This window comes from Sciurus vulgaris, assembly GCF_902686455.1.
Source record: "Sciurus vulgaris genome assembly, chromosome: X".
Lineage (NCBI taxonomy): Eukaryota > Metazoa > Chordata > Mammalia > Rodentia > Sciuridae > Sciurus > Sciurus vulgaris.
In genome coordinates this window covers 22,087,757-22,109,167 of record NC_136471.1, presented here as the reverse complement: position 1 = coordinate 22,109,167, position 21,411 = coordinate 22,087,757, and the positions used below count along the sequence as shown (strand labels likewise).

The 21,411-nt window shown below is 36.6% G+C and overlaps 1 protein-coding gene across 1 annotated transcript in view; it reads right to left on the bottom strand.

Annotated features, from left to right (window-relative positions):
* Positions 1–20,961, bottom strand: part of ENOX2 (ecto-NOX disulfide-thiol exchanger 2) — a 341,467-nt gene extending 320,506 nt beyond the window's left edge. The window contains 1 exon segment of the mRNA XM_079122719.1: positions 20,906–20,961. The gene's annotated coding sequence lies outside the window, so the exon portion shown is untranslated.
* Positions 20,962–21,411: the final 450 nt, after the last annotated feature.

Genomic DNA, 21,411 nt, shown 5'->3' with positions numbered 1-21,411 from the left:
TCTCTCTCTCTCTCTCTCTCTCTCTCTCTCTCTCACACACACACACACACACACACACACACACACACACACACAAACACAGGGCTAGGAGTAGAGATAACCATTCGCAATTATACATATAAATATAAAAGAAAAATAAGAATGTAGGCTTTGGAGAGTTTAGAGACAGACCTGTAAACAAGAAACCTAGCATCAAAACCTATAGTATTTGGAAAAAATATGCAAGTACATGTGTAGAGCAGTGTACTTGGCTATTGCTGTCTATGGAAACTATATGGTAAATAATTATGCCTGCTTGACCTGCCTCTCTGTTGCTTAGATCCCAGTTCTTTGTACTCTTTTCAATTGCTACAGCCTTGGGTAAGAAGCACAACTAACATTTGTTGAGAGTGCTGACTGAAGATTAAATAAAATAATTTATGTAAAGATACTTGCATCATCCTATAGAAGGCCATGAAAGTACATTTCCCTTCTTTTCTATTCTGAAGTAAATTATGTAGAATCCTGATCACAGTGAACATTTTCATTGAAAGTAGAAAGGGCTGGATTTCCAGATAAAGAAAATATGACATTGAAAATTGTAGGTGTAGTCTGAGGAAAGGGAGAAGCAATACTTTTTAAATTTCCTTTAGATCCAGAGGGTTTTGTCTTTACACATCTCTCAAAACTGTAGCTGAGGTAGTGTCTATTTAGTCCTCAGAACAAAAGAACCTATTTGTAGAGTGCTGCAGGGTGGCTCTGAGTGGTACTTTAAAACACCCGTTTTGAACTCTTCTAGGCAGTTCAGTGAGGCTGGACAGGACAATAGATTCTGGGGGTTAGTATGAATGGTACAAAAAGGGGGGCAGTCTGCTGTCCCTTGAAAACAAGAGAGCTAAAGAAAGTGAAGAATGCAAAGGGAGAGAAGGGAATTTCAGGATGTGCTAAAAATCTGTAGCAATTGAAAAGAGTACAAAGAACTGGGATCTAAGCAACAGAGAGGCAGGTCAAGCAGGCATAATTATTTACCATATAGTTTCCATAGACAGCAATAGCCAAGTACACTGCTCTACACATGTACTTGCATATTTTTTCCAAATACTATAGGTTTTGATGCTAGGTTCTTTTTAAGGCCAGGAAAAACTAATATATAAGAACTCCATGAAGTAATAAAAAAGAGGACTAGATTTATGTCTCTTTATGTTGGGACTACATTATATTTCTGATTCAAATTCTTCCAAAGTTTAATGCTATTTGAAATAATGAAATAATCTTGAAAGGGGTACACTACTGGTACAAGGAAGATCTGTCAAAGGAAGAAATGGAAGCTGAAAAGTACTGAGTCATGTAGCTAAAGGGCTGAACAAACCAAAAGAGAACAGTGAAAGGGGTTTATGAGAGCCAAAATGTACAAAAGTGTCTATGACCTAAACATTGGAGCTAGGTGCTCTTTCTTCTGATTAATTCAACTTTCTTATCTCTAGCTTAGAAATCAAGGCTTAACAGCCAGCTCTCAACAGCAAGCTAATATGATGAGAAAAACAGTACTGATGAGAAATGCAGAGATTAGATCTCATTTAAATTTAATTGAGATCATAATTTGTTAAATCACTTCTGAGAATAACTCACTTTAGGCCATGTTTAAAATTTAAACCATCCTTAAGAACTGCAATTCCTTATATGTTGAAGGAAACAACATTCCAGCTTGATTTCCCATCAACACATCAATACTATCATCACTGTGGCCATCTAGACCCCTAAGAGAATTATTCCTTCCAGATAACCAGACTTAATTTTTTCTTGCTCTCTCTCTCTCTCTCTCTCTCTCTCTCTCTCTCTCTCTCTCTCTCTCTCTCTCTCTCTCTCTCTCTCTCTTTCTGTACTAGGGATTGAATCCAGGGGCACTTAACCACTGAGTCACATCTCAGCCCTTTTTATTTTGAGACAGGATATAGGATGACCTTGAACTTTAGATTCTCCTGCCTCAGCCTCCCAAGCCATTGGGATTTCAGGTGTCTGCCACCATGCCCAGCCTAACCAGATTTTCTTGAGCTGTACTCCCATTATTGTCCAATAGCCATATGTGACTATTTAAATCTCAATTTAAACACAAATAAAATTAAGAATTCAATCCATTGGTTGCAGTAGCCACGTTTCAATCCTCAATAACCACATATGGTTACTGTGATATAGAATGGAGACACAATATTTCATCATTGCAAAAAGTTCTATTGGACACTGTGTTAGACATCATATAAGACCCAGACTTCCAGTACTAAAACCAAAAATTCAAATCATCTCAACAATATTTTTTCTACAATGTAATTAACATTCACATCTATAGAAAATACCAAGTTACAGGTAGACAAGAGTAAGAAATCTGATGTTGCTATCACATAGAACAGTGATTAAAGATAACAATTATGTACTGTATATCAAAAAATATCTAGAAGAAAGGATTTGGAATGTTTTCACCATAAAGAAATGATAACTGTTTGAGGAGATAGATATGTTTATGCTGATTTGATCATTACACAATATATGCATGTGTTGAAACATGCATATTAATGGTACCCCATTAGTGTATACAATTTTATAATAGTTAAAATAAATTTAAATTAAAAGTTATTGCCTAACATAAAACCATGACAATTAAATTAAAAATAAAACTTCTAATTATCACCTTATGTATACTGATTTATTTTATTGTATGTTTAAGTATTAATAGGTATACATAGGTAAGTCTCTCTCTTCTCTCTTTCTCTTCTTACAAAAGTGCAAGGTATTCTACAAAGGCAAAAGAAGGAGCTTTGAAGGTATAATCAAACCATGAAAGGATGAGTAAAGAGGAAAAAATCAAGAAGACAGTTGCACTAGAAACAACTCTTTTTAACTGATATTCCAAAATATCTACACAAAATAGAAGCAACATAGCCATTCAACTTCTGGAACTCTTCGTCTGTGGTACAGCTCTGAACCTTGAGCTAGCAGGAGAGGAGAAAAACCCCTTTGTTGGTATGGCTGCACCTAATATTTAGGTGAGAGGTGACTATGTGCAAGGTACTAGGCTTTGCTCTGAGAGATGAATAAATATGGTTAATGACCAAGAATCGAGTCTACTGGGGGATGACAGAAAAAAATAAGTACTATGATACAGTAGCAAGTATGATTTGAACTGAACCTTAAGTGTCAAATGGCTCTCAGAAATGTGCAAGAATAGCAATATAAATGTAGAGAACAGCACAGAGAAATATACAGAGCTTAAAATGTTGGGGTGTACCCAGTGACCCAGAAGTGGTCTAGCTGCTAAGTAAATAGGGTATACATTGCATCATATAGTGAAAGATCAGCATGTAAAGTCATTCTGGGTGGCTGGGAAAAGACCATGGAAGGTTGTGAATGTGCATTTGGGGTAAAAAAACAAGACCCTTAAGAAAATTTTTGAGGAGAGGAGTAATAGGATAAAATCTGCATTGAGGAAAAACACTGTTAACAGCTATGCATAAAATGGAGTGGGGCTAGAGTAGATGCTGGGAAGATGTGCTATGATTGGTCATTTGGCTGCACAGTAGAAAAATTACACTCTGGTTGGCAATGTTTCTTGTTGCAAAGGGCTGAGAATCGAGAAAGAAGCAACAGAATATGAAAGATGTTTAAAACAAAGCCAAAAATCTAAAGAAATAACATTAGTAGTGGCAGCGTTTAAGAAACTGCTGGGTATGCAATGATCCTCCCATGACTCTGTGAACAGAGAGTACCAATAAGGAGGGTCAGAAAGAACTGAAAAATCTTCAACAGTCTGGTGAGCAAACAACGCTGTGCTGCCCATGTCTTCCAACATCGTGGACAATGGTATATCTATCTGCTCTGCATGGCACAGTAGGGCAAATACCTTCAATGAAGTGCCCTTAAAGACACACCACCTATTACAAAGTGATTAAGAGCACAGGCTCTGGGGACAAGTTTTGGAGATCAAACCTTGATCCTGGTACCTATTAACAATGTTCCCTGGTAATCAGGTTACTTAAAGTCTGTGTCTCCATTTTTCTAACATTTAAGTGGAAATAATACTAATTACCTAATGGGAGTGCTGGAAAGTTGACAAGTTCATATATATATAAGGTATTTGCAACATGGACTGGCACTGAGTAAGCATTCAATAAATGTTAGCTATGCTTATTATTATGTATATGTATGGGAGGGGAACACTAACTGTGCTATGCTTAATAACCCTCGAAGGCATCACTGCTATGTTCATGGGATGTCAATCAGTATAGTTTAGCAGCCCAAGAGGCATCTTTGGTATAAATGTTCTGCATAGACAGAATACCTTGATTATTATTCATAATGAATACATTAAGTCCTTTTTGGAAAAGGTGTTAATAAGTATTTAAATTTGTAAATATTCTTAGTGATCTCCTTAAATAAGCTAGTGCAAGCAGGCTCCAACAGACCACTGGCTAGTGTACACTAACCTTATACTCCCATCCATGAAACCTGCCCTTCATGCCTCTAAGTGTATTAAAGGGGAAAATTCACCAGACAATTCAACTGCACTTCCCTGAACAACGGACACAGAAATCCACCCCTATCTAACTTTTCTTGGCCTCAAACAGTACAGGGAAAAGTGATTATTTTGCTGATGAAAGCTTTTTTCCTTCACCAATAAGAAAAATGTCAATTTCTTTAAAAGTCCCAATAATCTCTTTTGTTTTTTCATTTAAATTCAGAGGGTTTGTTCCCAGGAAAAGCATTGGAGTGTGGGGTCTGAGCCAGAGCCAATTGCACAGGAAATTTCCCACCTGAAACCAACTTTAATATGGAGCTTCCAATCACATGCGCAGTTTTCCCAGTTCTCCCTTCTTTAATACTGAACTATTCTCCCGACTTCCCTCCTGTATCTTTTTAAGTATCAAAGACTATTTAAGTTTAAAGAATGATGAAAGGGCTTTCTATTGCCTTCCTCTCCTTTTATAAGAAGGGAATAATATATCCTGCTTTACTTTAAGATGCACTGAAGTATACAAATACCATCTTAGATAAAGATAAATTCTAATTATGTGGTATCCAAAACATACCCATTACCATCTTCCTAAAAGTCTCATGAACAGGTTATAACAATACTTGCCCTATCTTGGATTCATTTTCTTGATAACATTCTCAGATATTGTGAAATGCTGTACAGGAGTTGTCTTTCTTTAAAACCCCATTTTTCCTAAAAGGTTTTACAAAAAGTTTTACTAGAGACCTAGAAGGAGTTACCCAAATGCCTGGGTTCATTTGCAGAATTGATAGTGCAGTTTTAAATAGTATTCCCTTCTACAGTAGTACAGAAAGTATAATTTTTCCTTAAAAGTAATGAATTTAAAAGTGAGAAACCATTTTAAAAGATGGAAACTTTAAAAGATGGAAAGGTTGATGAGAGACAGAAAAAAAGAGTGAAAGAAAGAGGATGTAAGGAGAGAAAGTGAGCAAGCTATTTATTTTTCTGTTGATCTGGAGAAAATATTCTAATTTTAAAAACATAGTACTTGACATTCATGGCCAGAATATTTTAAAATATACATGCATTCATGAAAACAATCTTATAAGATCACTGAGCAGAATATCAAAATCAATTAGCTTTTTTAGGAAGAAAATATTTCACATTACCTTTTCATTAGACAACACTTTGTTTCTGTAAAACTTCAAATTTCTATTTTCATTCATGCTGATGTATAAATTAATTAAATACAAGTGTTTCCTAAATAGCATAAAAATTAATCTGGAAGGCACTTAAAATAAATGTTAGATTAAAAATAGTTCTGAAAACAATCCCTATAGTTATCAAAGTATATTTTTTTCAGTAAATAACTCAATTTAGTCTTCTCAACTAGTAACATAAGTCAGATTTACTCTGGGCCCATCATCTGAGAGGCAGTTTGATATAAGAGAGGAAAAACTACAGATTTTTTAGATCAGATGCTATAACCTATGAAATCAGTCTTGTCACTTATTAGATGTGAGACATCAGGCCAGTTATTTATCCTCTGCATTTGTTTTCTTACTTAAAAGATGGAGATCATATCACCACTGTTGTCACCCGGGTTATTATGAGGAAAAACTAAGACAGTATATGTTAAACCACTGTGTAAATATTTCATACAACATCCACTATGATTAAATAACCAACAGTTATAGTGTAATTATAATTTTAGTAAGGTAAAACCATTAAGAAATTAGTTATGTATTCACTATTAGCACACAAATAAAATTCAGTCACAAAAGCCACCTAGTTGGGTTTCACATTATTCATTAGGTCACCTTGGGATTGAGAGATGGCAAGGAGATAATGTCATCATGTATTTTAACATAAACATTTTTTTATTATAGAGAAGTTCTTCACAGATACAGTAATTCCAGTAGCATAACAAAATCCTGTATTTTTCACTGCCAGGAACTTAAACCAATAACATTGGTCCATGAGAAACCTCTCTTTATTGAACAAAACGATATTTTCCTTAAGAATATATCAATATAATTTTGTAGTAGAAAAAAACAAGATAGTCTCTAGTTTTAACCAGATGAGAAACACCTCAACAACTTCTCATGGTAAAATGTATGGAGATGGCTCTTCTAGAGTCAAGCATGCATTGGAGTATGGAGAAAACATTCAGCAAGCACAACTTTCCAACACTTAGCAAAACAAACCAGATGATACCAAAGAAGAAACCAAAGCTATAAATTCAAATAAATGGGCTGCAGGGAGACTACACAAACCTGCTGTTGCTTTAATTGCAGACAATTCAATTCAGCAGCTGTTGGTCCAGGCACTAAGGTTCACTGTATGCTCTTCAACGTAACCTTGAAATATTGTCACTCACTCACTTCTCCACATCATCTGCATGCTGTCCAATTAATGAGGAGTGAAATCAACTGTCAAACCACACATCAAAATAGAACATGATCTTTTAGCTCTTAAGCACAGGAGCATAATATTTTAAGGATAATAAAGCAAGAATGGAGATGAAAGTCCTTGACAATAAATGATATTCGAACTTATCAAAATATGTGTTTGGAGAAACTAAGCTTCTGTTCCATTCTGTTCTGTAAGAAAGTGAAAACTTTCTCAGAGTTTTTCCTTTCTTTCCATCTAACTGCTATATAAGAAGCCCTTGGAAAAACATTCACAAATATCTGATCAGAGTCTTCAAGTTTTTCATTATTATGGACCAATATTTTTCTGACAGCCTAGAAGAATACTTAAGGGACACTTCTGATCCAATGATATTTTATAATACAGATATTTTGAGGCTGGCATTTTTAGCCTTGCTGTTTCCAACACTTTTCCTCTACCAGGAGAATAAACAAACAATAATATATAATGTTCATCAACCTGAATTTAATAATGAAATGAAAATAAATTTACCAAACAGATGTGCTCTGGAATGCTTCCTATTTGAAGTTTTCTCACTCTTATCCATATGACAAATCTACACAACCAATTAATAAAAACAGGAGTTAAAAAACTCAAGAGAAGCACAACACACTAAGTGTTTAAAATTTGCTTTTTGCTTCCAAAGCACTGTGTCTTCTGTGCAAACACTCTAGGCTGTATCACAGACTACCAGTTGCAGACATAAGACTTGAGAAATTCAATACAACAATACAGCAGAGAAGCGTGCACAATTAAGGGATCGGGACTAAGAATTTAACAGAAAACCCAGCTTTTACCCAGCAATCTGCTACCAACATTATAGCTAGGGGCAGGCATGTTTTATGCAGCTATTTTTTTAGCTCATTAGAATCCTATTTGTCCTTCAGTACAGTTGAATTGGAGGCAAAATAAGAGAGAAATATACTTTGAAACAAAAGGGAAATTTCAGATAAAATGAAACATACTATACCTGTATATTGTACCAGGAACATTATGACACTCTTCAGGGAACAGTTTCACGTTGTATCCTACTGTGAGTTATTCTCTCTTTACCCTCTTCTCTCCACAAAAAAAAAGAAAAGCCAAAGCACCCCAAACCCCCACTACACACTATCCCTAACCCACCCTCCCATTGAGGAAGAAAAAAGCCACAATTCAGCTCAGATCCGATGCTTCTGTTTAGCTCAGCTCCAGCCGAGCAACTGAGCTCTAGCAACGGAGCATAGGGAGGTGGATTCTGATGCCAGTAGCACTTCCATCCACTTCACTTACACAAAAGCAGGCAGTGGAAAATCCAGGAGCCTTGAAGACAAGGGCTGGAACTGGCTTTTATGAATTGCTATTACTGCATGTGTCACCATCCATCTCCAATGACGGACACTTATAGGCTGAATTGGGAGTGTAGGGGGTGGGGTAGAGGAGGTTGGAGAGCAGGTGGAGAAGCAATTAGCAGTATGTTCATCGGAGAATTCGTTCGGGATTTCATACATCAGTGCCTAAAGAAACAGCATGCAGTTGACAAATCAGAACTTTACGATTTGCATGCCTTAGAAGAAATCTTAGCTCGCAGCTCTAAACAAAATAATGCTTGCCCACTCTTATAGGGCACAGAAAGTCGCCCCTCCACTTTCTCTTTCCTCTGAGAACACTTGTTTCTGAGAAATCAACATTCAGAATGAATATTTGCTAATTTTCCCTAAAGAACTGTATTTAAAAGGCTGGAAGTAAAGGAAGTATAAATTCAATTCAATTCTATTGAACATGACACCTCTTAACAAAAAAGCAAGGAGCTAATTATTTTAATCCAACTTTTCATCCCTAGTCCCATTCCCAAGGTGCAGCTTTCACACCTATAATCAGTGGATCATACAACTTTTGTGCATATATTTAACACTGAAAAAAAGTGTATGGCTACCTAAAAATAGTTCAGTTAAAATCAAGGTGAAAAGTCAAGTGCTATGTGAAGGACTCACTTGTTAGGTGACCTTAAGAAGTCACTTTATCTGTAAATGCTTCAGTTTTACTCATCTGCTAAATGGAAGCACATTTTCAGACACGTTTTTAAATTAATCATGAGTAGGAACAAAAAGGAGATAGTTTCTTAGGGAGGGAGCATAACAATTTAAGGAGCATTGGAAGTGGGTATCAGAAAACCCAGGTTCCAGTTTCAGTTTTACAACTTTCAAGCTGTATGATCCTGGATGAGTCACTTAACTTCTCTGAGCCTAAGTTCCCTCATTTATAAATTGGAGATAATAGTACTTATCCTGATTGTTTCATGGGATTATTGTAAAAAGTTAATGAGATAATGGATATGACAAGACTTTTATCCATGGTAAAGGGATATACAATTGTATGGTATTATTATTACTACACCTGAAACAAGTCCTACTTAAAATGAAGTGAGGCACTTCTCTAACATAAGGCAAATAAAAAGAAAGGGCCAATATAATTTCATTAAACATCACTTCATTCTTATAAAGAACCACTGTTTGTTTTTAAAATTCTCCAAAGAGCAAATTTAAAAAAAAATTTTAAATGCAACATATAAAACATCAGAAGCATATTAAAGAGATTGAAGCCCCCTAATTCCCTCTTTCTTCTGGAAGTTGGTCCATTTCTCTTCATAGGCTCTGGTATTACATCCCATCTAGAATGCAAACTATGGGTCAAGCATCTCCTTCTGTTAAATCTTTCTATTTACCTGATACATCCTCTCTGTTCAGTGTGTGGGGTAGGATTTGAATTGGTTAACTAAATCTAAATCCACAAGGTAAAAATCCAAAGTCATGCTTTATGAGACTCCAAACCGCCTTGATACTATATATACAGTGACCAGCTGGCTTAAGCTGGACACAATTTTAGCACACGAAGTCCTGGGGTGGTCACACCTGGGGCACTAAATGATCCAGGCAATGTTTGGGGACCTTTGGTTCAGTCAAATCCCAGATGTCCTGATTTCCATCTGTATGGTAGTTACCCAAGTGTGTGTCTATCCACATGGACCAAATCTGAAGCAGCCAAAAGGAAGGTGGGGGCTATAACAGAAACATCAGATGTCAGCTCCTCTTGGCCCCCTCCAGTGCCATCTGTGTCCTCAAGCAAGTGCCCAATTCTTGTGAGAAGAAACAAAACTTTTTTCTTAATTGCCTTTTTGAATATCACTGGTACTACTGAAAATGCCATTAAAATATCTATCCAAAATCTATGTTAAATCAGTGGAGAAAATAGATACTGTGAATCACAAAGCATTAGATGACTGGTAGCTAAGACCAAATGAGCCAATAAAATGAGAAAAGGAAGGAGAGAAGTGAAGAGAGGTGAAGAGAGCAGAGGAAAGGGGAAGAAGAGAGGAGAGGAAAGAGAATGAAACTAAAGTGAGAAACTAATTTTCTAATCAGAAACATACTTGCTAGGTTCATCCCAAATCTCACCTCCTCCTAGAAAGTAAGGCATTAGGAATGGCCCTTACAACCACAGCTGCAACCCTAGCTTTCTATCTGCTTAGGTAAACAGGTAAGAATTTTAAAAGGTACTGGCAGCCCTTGCATCAGAACTTGCTATCCTCTGGCATGCAGAAAGCCAAGGAGACTGGCTCCAGTTCTTCAGAGGCCTCACACTGCAACCCCCTACCACAGCCTCACCTGTGGCATGGTGGGCCACTAGGAAAGGTGTTAGCTCAATTTCAGGTTCTGCAAAGGAAGCTTGCCCAAGACATTCACATTGATAAGAAAGAAACAAAGACTGTATTGTGGAATCATGCTACTCTGCCTTGGAGAATTGCATCTAACCCCACAAATTTAAGCTTGAAATTCATATTTCCCAAATTCCTCAGGGAAAAGGGAAAAGGACAGGGAAGACAATTTTGGTTAGTTTCTTTCCCACAGTAAAAATATAAGGATCACATCAAGGAAATGACTAACAGAGTCCCAAAAGGCAATGAGGTGGGAGGCAGCAGTCTCAACCCAGACTAGCAAGAAGGAAACGAAAGCATCAGAGCATCCAGATAAAAACACACAAACATAAACACTAAAAATTGTTGCAATGTTTCCATTATCCTGATTTCAAGCTCCAGAATGTAAGCACTAATGGTATCCTAAACCAACCAAGCTCCTCCACAGCAGCAGTCACCAAGCCTGACTGATCTTTTCAAATGAATTCCTGTCATTTGCCACCTTGGATTCTGAGTATTTTTGTCAAAAACAAAAATCCCAGTGGAAGATTTCAAAGAACCAAGAACTTGAACCAAACCATGAACCCAAACGGGGAGAGACAACACTAATTTGCTAAACCTCAAACACAAAAAGAAATGTTAAGAGTTTGAATGCAATAAAAAAAAAACACTAGTGAATTGACTTGAACTAGAACAAAGCTTCATATTTTCTGAATAAATCAAACTTGCACCAATCCCTAAGAGTCCCAAAAGTTCAAGTTGTTGTGAACAGCACACTTCAAGGCTCAGTTTCACTTGCTTGAGAGTGCATAAATGAACCAAAGAAATGAACACTGGAAAAGGAGTCAGGAGAATAGAGCTCTACTGATTTTTTTTCACTGTTTGAAATTGGTCAAGTCACTTCTCTCTTTGCCTCAGCTCACTTGCCTTGAAATGCTGGGCTGGGTTTGCCAATATGCAAGTCTAATAATCCATGCCAATTGTAAAATTTAGTTGAGTGCCAAAATAGATTATCACAATTTGGCTCTAATTTACAAGAAGCAGAGATGGACCACCTGAATTCTCCTAGGGGTTCATGTTTCTAGCTTATTTTGAAATATGGTTCACATGAGATTTGGTAACTGTCCTTGTTCAGCCTTGGGAATAACAGACCATCAAAAGAAAGTTTCAGGAACAGTTCGCCTTCCTCAAGTGAAAGCTACAGGTGAGAAGTCTCATCCCCAAAAAGAAAGAAGGAAAGAATGAGATTGATCTAGAATATACTGAACATCTATTGCATACCAGATGTGGCATGCTATTTTACATAATTGTTTTAATGGGTCCCCACCATACAGCTACATGCTGTATTTTCCAAGCAAGAAAACTGAGACTTACTGATGTTAAATGACTGCTATAGTCACTTGACTGGTTAGTGATGGAACTGGAACTGGGATTTGAACTCAAGCCATCTGAATCCATTAGTATACCAACATTTTAATGATGAAAGATATACTTATTTCTTGATTCAATGATTCAATTGGACTTGCTTAGTGAATATGTCACATGCTGAGTTCATACAGTGAAAGTAGACTTCCTTGCATTTATACTTGGTTGGCTTTTTAAATGTCATCTGACAGTGTTATACAATGGTTAGGTCTACTGGGCTCTGGAGGTAGACAGACTTGAGTTTCCTGAATTCTAGCTTATGGAAAAGAACATAGTGATGCTCAAGTTTTATTATCTGGCAAATGGAAAATGGACACTACATCATTGGGTTGTTGGAAAGTGTCAAGGATGTGTCAGCAACTAGCACAATACTCAGCACAAAACAAGTGCTCAATTATACAGATTAAAGCTATCCTTGTATTTATAAGCAACACAATAAAAAAGAAAGGTAATAAGGAAAAAGGAAACTAATATTCATTGATTTCAAGTGCTCTTTGGCTGTAACATGGAGATTGAAAGAGATTTTAGGTAGCCAACCTATACCCTCCAAAGCTAAACTACATCTTATGGTAGATTTGTATATTCATGAAGCAACATGAATATGTTAATTGGAGGTGCCTAAGTCATAATAAGGAGACTTGCCATGTGCTCCGCTAAGCAGCAATTGTTCCTAGTTTCCAGGAACCTATCCTTATAAAGAGAGGGCTGGGAAGTAGGAGATAGAAGTACTGAATATCTGAGGCATCCTTCTTCCCCTGATGCGTCAAGTCCTGGTTTCACTTCCTCCCATGTGCCTATGGCCTTCTCACTTACTCCTTTCTTCCCTCCTTCTCCAGTTTATTCTGGTTTTATTGTGTTTCTTTCCTGGCTCTTAGCTCTGTGTCTGCTCATCAGTATCAAGTGATATGTATGGAATGTGTGCCTGGTGCTGCACTTGGTGAGATGGAGGGACATTCAAAATTTAATCAGAGAGAACATAATCCATGGTCAAAAATATTTCAGACACAAAGGTAGATAAGAGTTCTGGCAACACAATCAATACAGGTATGACTGGATGATTTGGTTGATTCACAGGACAAAATAGTTTGTTCATTTAGTTAATGATACACACACTGAAGAATTTAAAATGTATTGGCATTGCAGCTGAATTTGAAATGAATAAAAGGATAAATGGAGAGATAGGTCATAAAAAACAAGTATAATAAGATGTTAATTATAAAATCTAAATGATAAGCATATGGGTGTTCACTGCAGTTTTACAACTTTTCTATCTATATATTTGAAAATTTCACAATAAAAGGTTGAAAAAAGGAGAGGGGTAAAGGATATGACTTATTCAACCTTGAATGCTTCAGAAAAAAATAACCATATTTATAAAGAGTATCATAAGACAAATAGGGCAAAATAGTAAAAACTGGTGAATCTGAGTGAATGGTACATAAGACTTCTTAAGTGACTCTTGCAGTTTTACAAAAGTTACTTTGTTGCTGGGCATGGTGGCGCACATCTGTAACCCCAGTGACTTGGGAGGCTGAGGCAGGAGGATCACAAGTTCAAAGCCAGTCTCAGCAATGTAGTGAGGCCCTAAGAAACTTAGTGAGACCCTACCTCAAAATAAAAAAATAAAAAGAGCTGGGGATGTAACTCAGTGGTTAAACATCCCTGGGTTAAGTCCCAGGTACCAAAAAAAATTAGTTTGTTGAACAGTTAGCCCTTTCACATAATGTCTCAGTTACCATTTGTAGTAGAGAGGGTATTAGGTCAATAGTAGTAGATATGTTGGAAATAAGGGTGGGGGATACTAATAATCAATTCATAGATTTGCCTTGCGTGTCCTGCTATATGCTAGGTACTGTGGAGAATTCAAACAGGTAAACACACACACACATAGACCCTACCCTGAGCAAGATCACAGGGTAGGTGAAAGAATGCCGAAGCAATGTCTGAAAGAGTAACTGGCTATACCAGAGTTCTAAGAGAAAAGTATAAATATTGGAAAAGTACATTAGAGTCAGATTTCAGAGAATGCCAGGCTGAAGAGTTTTAACTTCATCCTATGGGTAATAGGAAGCCATTTATGGTGTCTGAGTCAGAGAAAGAAAATGATCTAAAACTGATCAGCCAGATAGTACAATTTGAATATAGGTATCTCCTACATGTACTTGTTTTATATTTATATACTTCTACCCCATATACCTACTTCCCATATCTGGACATGGATATTAGGGATTTCCAACATTCTGGATGCTATTTTTCAAATACTTCCTGACATTTCTTCAGGTTCTCTTTCTTTCTCTCCTTTAGCTCCCAAGGAGAGCTGATCAGTGTTTGTCTCAGCCCTGTTGTCACAGCAAGCAATGAATAAGCTTCATATAATGTTTCTGAAATGAAGCTGCTGCTCTCTGAAACTCTGATTTCCTTCATGATAATCAAACCCCAATTAGTGCTGGGATCACTGATTTGAGTAATAAAGAATGAATATTCAGCTAAGTAACATGTGAGGGAGTACAGAAAGGTATGGCCTGTGTCCAGAAGGAAACAATTATTCAAAGTGACCTCTATATATTAAAAGAAAACCTAACCAAGATGGCATTGTTGAACAATGGCAAGTGGTTAGGATAAAACCTCTCAAAGATTGCCAAATTAAAAGGTGAAGATTCTGTCTCCTGTTTCTCCCCCCTCCATAAAACCCATCCTCCAATCCAATCATGTTATTCCCCTCTTTCAAACCCTGTGCTGCACTCATACATTCCTGGTGGAGTTGCAAACTGGTGCAGCCACTCTGGAAAGCAGTGTGGAGATTCCTCAGAAAACTTGGAATGGACCCACCATTTGACCCAGCTATCCCACTCCTTGACCCCTTGACCTATAACCAAAGGACTTAAAGGGTCTTTACATTGCCCACCCCAGCAGTAATCACCTCCACAATGTTCCCAGAGCAACTGGTCCATACATCTCTATTTGAGCACCTTTCATGTTGGAATATAATCACTGGCTTGAGTGTCTACACATCCCCTCACTAGACCATGAGCTCCTTAAGAACAGGCAGAGATTACATCTAATTCCCAGTGCTTAGCATAAGGTCTAGTCCTATATATGTACTCAATATCGACTGAAAGAATGAGTTTGAACATCAAATGTCCCTTGAATTCAAACTCAGTGTCTCCTGAAAGGTGAAAATTAGACTCTTATGTGACTGAAGGAATCATAGAGAAGTATGTTAGAAGACCCAGCTGCAGAAGAAATGATAGGAGAACATATCATGGGGGCCTTACCATGGAACAGTCTCTATCCCAGGAAATTCTCACTGGCAGTTGTTGCTACTAAAAAAAGCAGCTGCAGAAAGGGCCCTTACTAGGGATTTCCCCATCTTTATCTTTCACAAGTCACCACTGAAGCAAAGCTGTTTGTATAACATTCTCCATACAGTGTTTCAACTCTTCTGAATTATACCCATATGTGCATTTGTTTTTGAACCAGTCCTGTTAATGGGTAGTCACTATTCTTACTTTTCACCTATAATTTTTACACTAAGGAATAATATTTTTAAGAGACCACTGAAAAACAGAACACCAAAAAGGGAAGGGGGAGGCAAAGCTAATAACAAATAAAAACATCTCATTTTTCCTTTAAGATTGTCAATCTGTTTCATCATACCTCCCATCTTACAATGCTTTATAGAACATTATTAGTAAAGGCAAAGAAAGGAAAATTAAGACTTCAGAAAATCTTTATACTTTGCAGGCAAGAAACAGAGGAAGTAATACTGAGGACTGGAATATAAATCCTTAGACATATGAGTGGTAGTCACTTCTGAAAAGTAAACGTTAGGGCTATTTTAAACACATAGCAAAAAGCAATTAGTCCTTTGTGTAGATTAAACTGAGGTGTATGTTGAATTAAAACAACAACAAAAAAAAACTTAGTCTGTCTTGATCTTCAAAAATGTCAAACTGGTAAACACTTCACTTTTTTGTACATATAAATCTAAAAGCCAAGCCTAGCTTGAGGAAGATTTAAGAGACATAAAATTTGTCTGAGGTGTCTGCCAAATCTCTGCAGCAGAGACAGAAACCCTGGAAAAGCTGACACAGTCATAACTCTCACAATTTCACCACCAGGTTTGTGCAGAGCTGAATGCACAGAAAGTCACTGTTCCTTCTCTTATACTGTTTGTAAACAGAGGAGTAGATCATTTGCTTATCAGTTATCTGGTGGATCATTTTTGCCTATATGTCCCATAACGGAGATGGGGAGGAGGGGGGAAATGGATACATCACTAACTGGCACACAGTCCAATTTTCAGCTGGGTAAATTTTTACTTAGATGTTGGGTCTGCTTGCTAAAATCTTATTCCTTTCATTTGATCTTGAATGTTCATTCGTGTGTGTGTGTGCACGCGCGCGCTTTCTCTCTGTGTCTCTCTGTCATTAAAAGGAAGAATATATGAGCATCTAGGAAGCCTACAACAATTCATAGAATGATTTGAAACCATAACTATGATTTCTATATTCCACTTATTTGCTCATGTAACAGGAGAACCATAGATTCTTTTGGAGTATTTAAAAGGGACAATTTCTTAAGAAATCATATCAGTTTATTCAGATGATCCATGCTTAGGACTTCTATCATTTAAAGATCATTTATTTTTGCACAATGGATACTATATATAAGGAAAATAAAGGGAAGATCACACTAAAGGGTTCTGAGTGACAATATGATCACTGATATTTTTGTAGAGAAAATATAATATCCTACATTCCTTCAATTCTATGACATTGTGGTAATCCACTATATATATATATATTTATATCTAACATCACTTAACAATACAAGAATATAGTGCACACATGGGCTGTATTCTGTAAATATGATTAACTATGGAACTCAACCAAGGTCTTCCCTGGGGACAGATTGCTGAAAAATACATCTACATGACATTTAAAAAAATAAATTAACCAATAACATCAGCTCCCATGAGACACACTGTTTCCTATACATTCAATTCTATAAGTTTTCTGTAGCTCTCTGCTGACATCCTCATCCCAAAAGACATAGATTTTCAAAACCAAGAAAAACACAGCAATTGGAGCTAGTCCATCTCTCTTGCATGAAGTGCTACATACAAAGGAATGACTTCTATACATTAGCACAATGTGATCCATAACATGGTAAGATCATGTCAGTCTGAGGTTGTTCTTGTTATGCTGTGGTCACATATAACTCACCCAAGGGAAATGTACAGTCTGCATTCATGCTGACAAAGACCAGCAGGGATTGCAGGAAAATGAAGATTGCTGAGGTACAGTAGAGGACTTTTTTTCTTTAAACAATGCTTTTTATTTTGTTCACTTTTCTTCTCGGTTTTACTTATTGAAATTGGTCTTCCTCATTTGTAAAATAGGAATAACTATTATATGTATTTAATATTTTTATTCTGAGGAGTAAATACCAGGACATTGCTTGGCACACAAATGTTAACCCATTTAATTCACATCAGCATTTGGTTAACATGAACTAAATGCCTGTTATATACTTGGCATTGGCCTCAGATCCCAAGATAAATTATAGGAGGAAAAACTGATGCTGGTTAGGAAAGCAGGGAGTTCATTTTCAAAGGTTTTATAAACCAGTCTAAGAAGTTTGGATATTACCCTAAGGACAATGGGCCTCCTTTAGCTATTTTATTGAGAGGTCAGATAACTTAAGATTTGTGATTTATAAAAACTGTATTGTCAGTATTGGTGGAAAATGGATTAGAAGGGAGGCAGGCTGGAGCCAACAGTAATCCAGGCTAGATGTAATGACTATGTATGACCCACATTAAGGTAATGGAAATAGGGGTAGACATGGGAAAAAAATTAAGTAACTTTAAAAAATTTAAGAAATGTATAACTGTAAAAGATTAGACAATAAAATATGCAAAAAGTTAAAATAGAAGTCATGCATAACCTTACCTTTAATAACAAATCCTCATAAATATTTTTGTGTGTACTCAACATTTCAGGATTTTTTTCTGTGTGTGTATACACAGATGTGGGTGATGTGTGTGGGATGTGTGCATGTATTGAAACTGGGATCTACTATGCTATACTGACAGTTTTATAACCTGAATTTTCTCTTAATATATTGTAAACAAATTTCCACATCATTACATATACTTTGGTAACATGAACTTACATGGCTACTTAAAAATGCATTCTATAGACGAACCACAATTGGTTTCATTCTAACCCCTTTGTATTGAACATTTAAGATGTTATTTTTTTTCTTTTCCTTTTATTCTCACCATTATTATAAATAACTCTGGGATAGACATGCTGGTAGCAAAATTTTTGGAAACACTGTGATTATTTCTTCAAAATAGAGCACTAGAAATTGAATGGTAGGTTGATAGTTATGTTCAATTTTAAGATTTCTGATAATATTGACAAATTGCTCTCCAGAAGGGCTGTATCAAATTACTGTTCCACTAGCAGTGTCTCTGGCTAGGAGGAGATGGATTTGAGAGTGCTGCCAAGAATGGAATCTTGGGTAGAGAGGAGGAGTGTTTCCTGGCAAAGTATCAGGGCAAGGGCACTATAAACTTGTCAAAAGCAGCAAAGTAATGGGCAGAACTAACATGCAAATTATTAAAAAAAAAAAACAGTAAAATAACCAAGCGAGAGTGGGAAAAAACAATAAAATTAACTAGTGAGATCATGAGCATTTTATTTACTACTTTATTCAGCAAAAGTAGTAAATGTAGCCAACAAGTAATCTTGCCATTGTATTTGGTTCTCTCTGCTACCAAGGGCCTGAATTATGTTCACATAACTATGTTGATTCATTCTTTACATCCAATAACCACTTATTAGTTGTCTACTCTGTACCAAGTGCTGTTTCTGGATGCTACATGTATGGAGATGATGAGACCTGGTCCTTGCCCTCATGGAGCTCACAGTCTAGAGGAAGAGACAGAAACATCCAGACTGACATACTACAGTGTGGTACAAGCTGGAATAGAGGTAAGTGTACGGTCCTGGGGAAACCAGAGGCCTAACCTTGCTTTGTGTGTTCATTCACATGAGTATGGTAAGGGGTAACATACCATATTCATATTCCTTACCACAGTGTCTTGAATATATGAGCCACTGCTCTCGAGAATACTAAATAAGGCAGGAAGAATGCTTATATATAATCAAAATCAACTCTTAAACAGTAAAAATAGCCTTCACTGTTACCTTAATGCACATATGAACATAGCAAGTTTTGGCAATATTATGCTATTGTAGAATAAAAGATTACAGACAAGTAGTGCATATGAACTTCTAAAACAAATTCTGTTGACACCCATATGATAATATTCACATCTACCACATCCTTTTAATTTTGTGTCTTAAATGTTTCTCAAATCTGTTCCTCTTCTCATATATCACTACTCTCAAGTCTTTATCATCTCTATAGAACAGAGCACCCATCTCCTATAATGGTCATGTCTCCCTTCAGGGCATCCTTCCTACTGGTATCATCCAAATGGGAAAATCTGATCATGACACACCTCTTCTAAAACATGTTTGTTTTTGGTTGCCTATGTATGAACAGTATTCCTCACATTTTGATTATTTGAGCATAACTGTGATTTTTACCATATTCACATAATTATTTACTTAATATTTCTTTAAAACACCTTAAGACTAGTTCATTTTATTTTTCTTAAATCAGATCCTACCTAGCTTTAGATTTGATGAACTGATTCTATTTTATCTTTAAAAAGATACATTTAAATATAAAACTAATAAAATTTAAAATGTTTGTAGAAATACAATGTAACCACCACTGGCAGATGCCCTACATTTGGTGGGCCACTGGGCCTATGGGGACATAACCAAACTTCTTAGCATTGCATTTGATTCTTCACAAATCAGCCCCAATATATCTTTCCAGATTCTTCTACCATTACACCTTCCTCCTCCCAGACAATCTGCACTGAGCCATGCTGATTTCTCAATATTTAACAAATACGCCCTACTTTTATATAGCCACATACTGACCATTCAGAATTGTGGGCATCTATCTCCCCAACTAGACCCATGGAGAGTTCACACTTTCTACCTTCTTGTACCTCCAACTCTTTGTTTGGGTAGAGGTCATGGAGGTGATCTAGTCACCTCGGTCACCTTTTTTAAAAAAAGGCTAAAATAAAATAAAACCCAAAATACTGTCTAGGCCTAAATAGCTCAGAGGCATGACATATTTTATAAAGAGAACCATTTAATTCAAAAATAGCCATACTGACTATAGTGTTGGCAGACACAATTAGCTATGGTTGCAATAGTAGTTAAGCTAATTTGATTTTGGCAGCTACTTTACAGCAGACACATTCTGAAAAAAAATTCAAAGTGAATCATTTGGATTTCTGCCAGGATGATTAACTATACCTCACAATAATCTCTCTACCACAACTGGAAAGTCGAGAAGAAAATGAAAAAAAAAGAACATCAGGCAGAGCAAACCATGGTGGAAATGGCATTGAATATAGAGTCAGAAACCTGTATACTACAACCCAAACGAGCTCCTTATATTCTCCTTGACATTTACCAAGTATATGTTTAATCTCTCTGCATTTTAGTTTTTCTAGAAAAAAAAAAACTGGGAATAGTACACACGTTGTAAGACACTTAAGATAATGTAACAAAATGCTTATGATGATGCCTGGGACATTATATGGGTTCAATAAATAGCAGTCATTATTGTCACCCAACGAGAATACATTTCAGGTAATCTACTGTACAAGGACAGCAAATGCATTTCTTAAAAAAATAAATTTATCTCAATTGACTTTCAAATTGACAACTACAGATTGTAGCTAATAGCCACCAACAAAATGTCTGTAAGAAAAGCTTCTTCTTAGATGTAAATTAAACTCACACCTGGAACACACCACCACACTTCTTTGTGTTCTTCAAGAATTGATTTCAAATCAGGTTCCCCTAGGATGAAAAGAAAAATCACCCAACCTTAATTTTTTGTCTTTTATTTTATTTGATACAGAATAACATCCAAACTATGTGGCTTCTTCACAGTGTCAAGTTATTATGGTCCCAAGTTTTTCAACACTATTTCCCAATATATTCCTGCTGACACCTCGTACTCCAATCTGGCAAGCCCACCTGTCACACAAAGTCCCCTCTTCTATCCGTCTTTCTTAAACTCCAACCCCAGTAACAGGAAGCATTTTCTCCCTACTCTGCTCATTTCAAATCCCCTTTATTCCTTTGATGCCCAGATTAAAATTCACCTCCTTCAAAAAGCCTACCCGGATTGTTCTGAAAGACAGTTGAGTTTCAAGGTTTCAGCACTTCCTGGGTTAGGCTTGAACTTCCATAAATCAACTCCACACCCCCAATCAGTATGCCCTTTAACTGGCCCCTCAGCA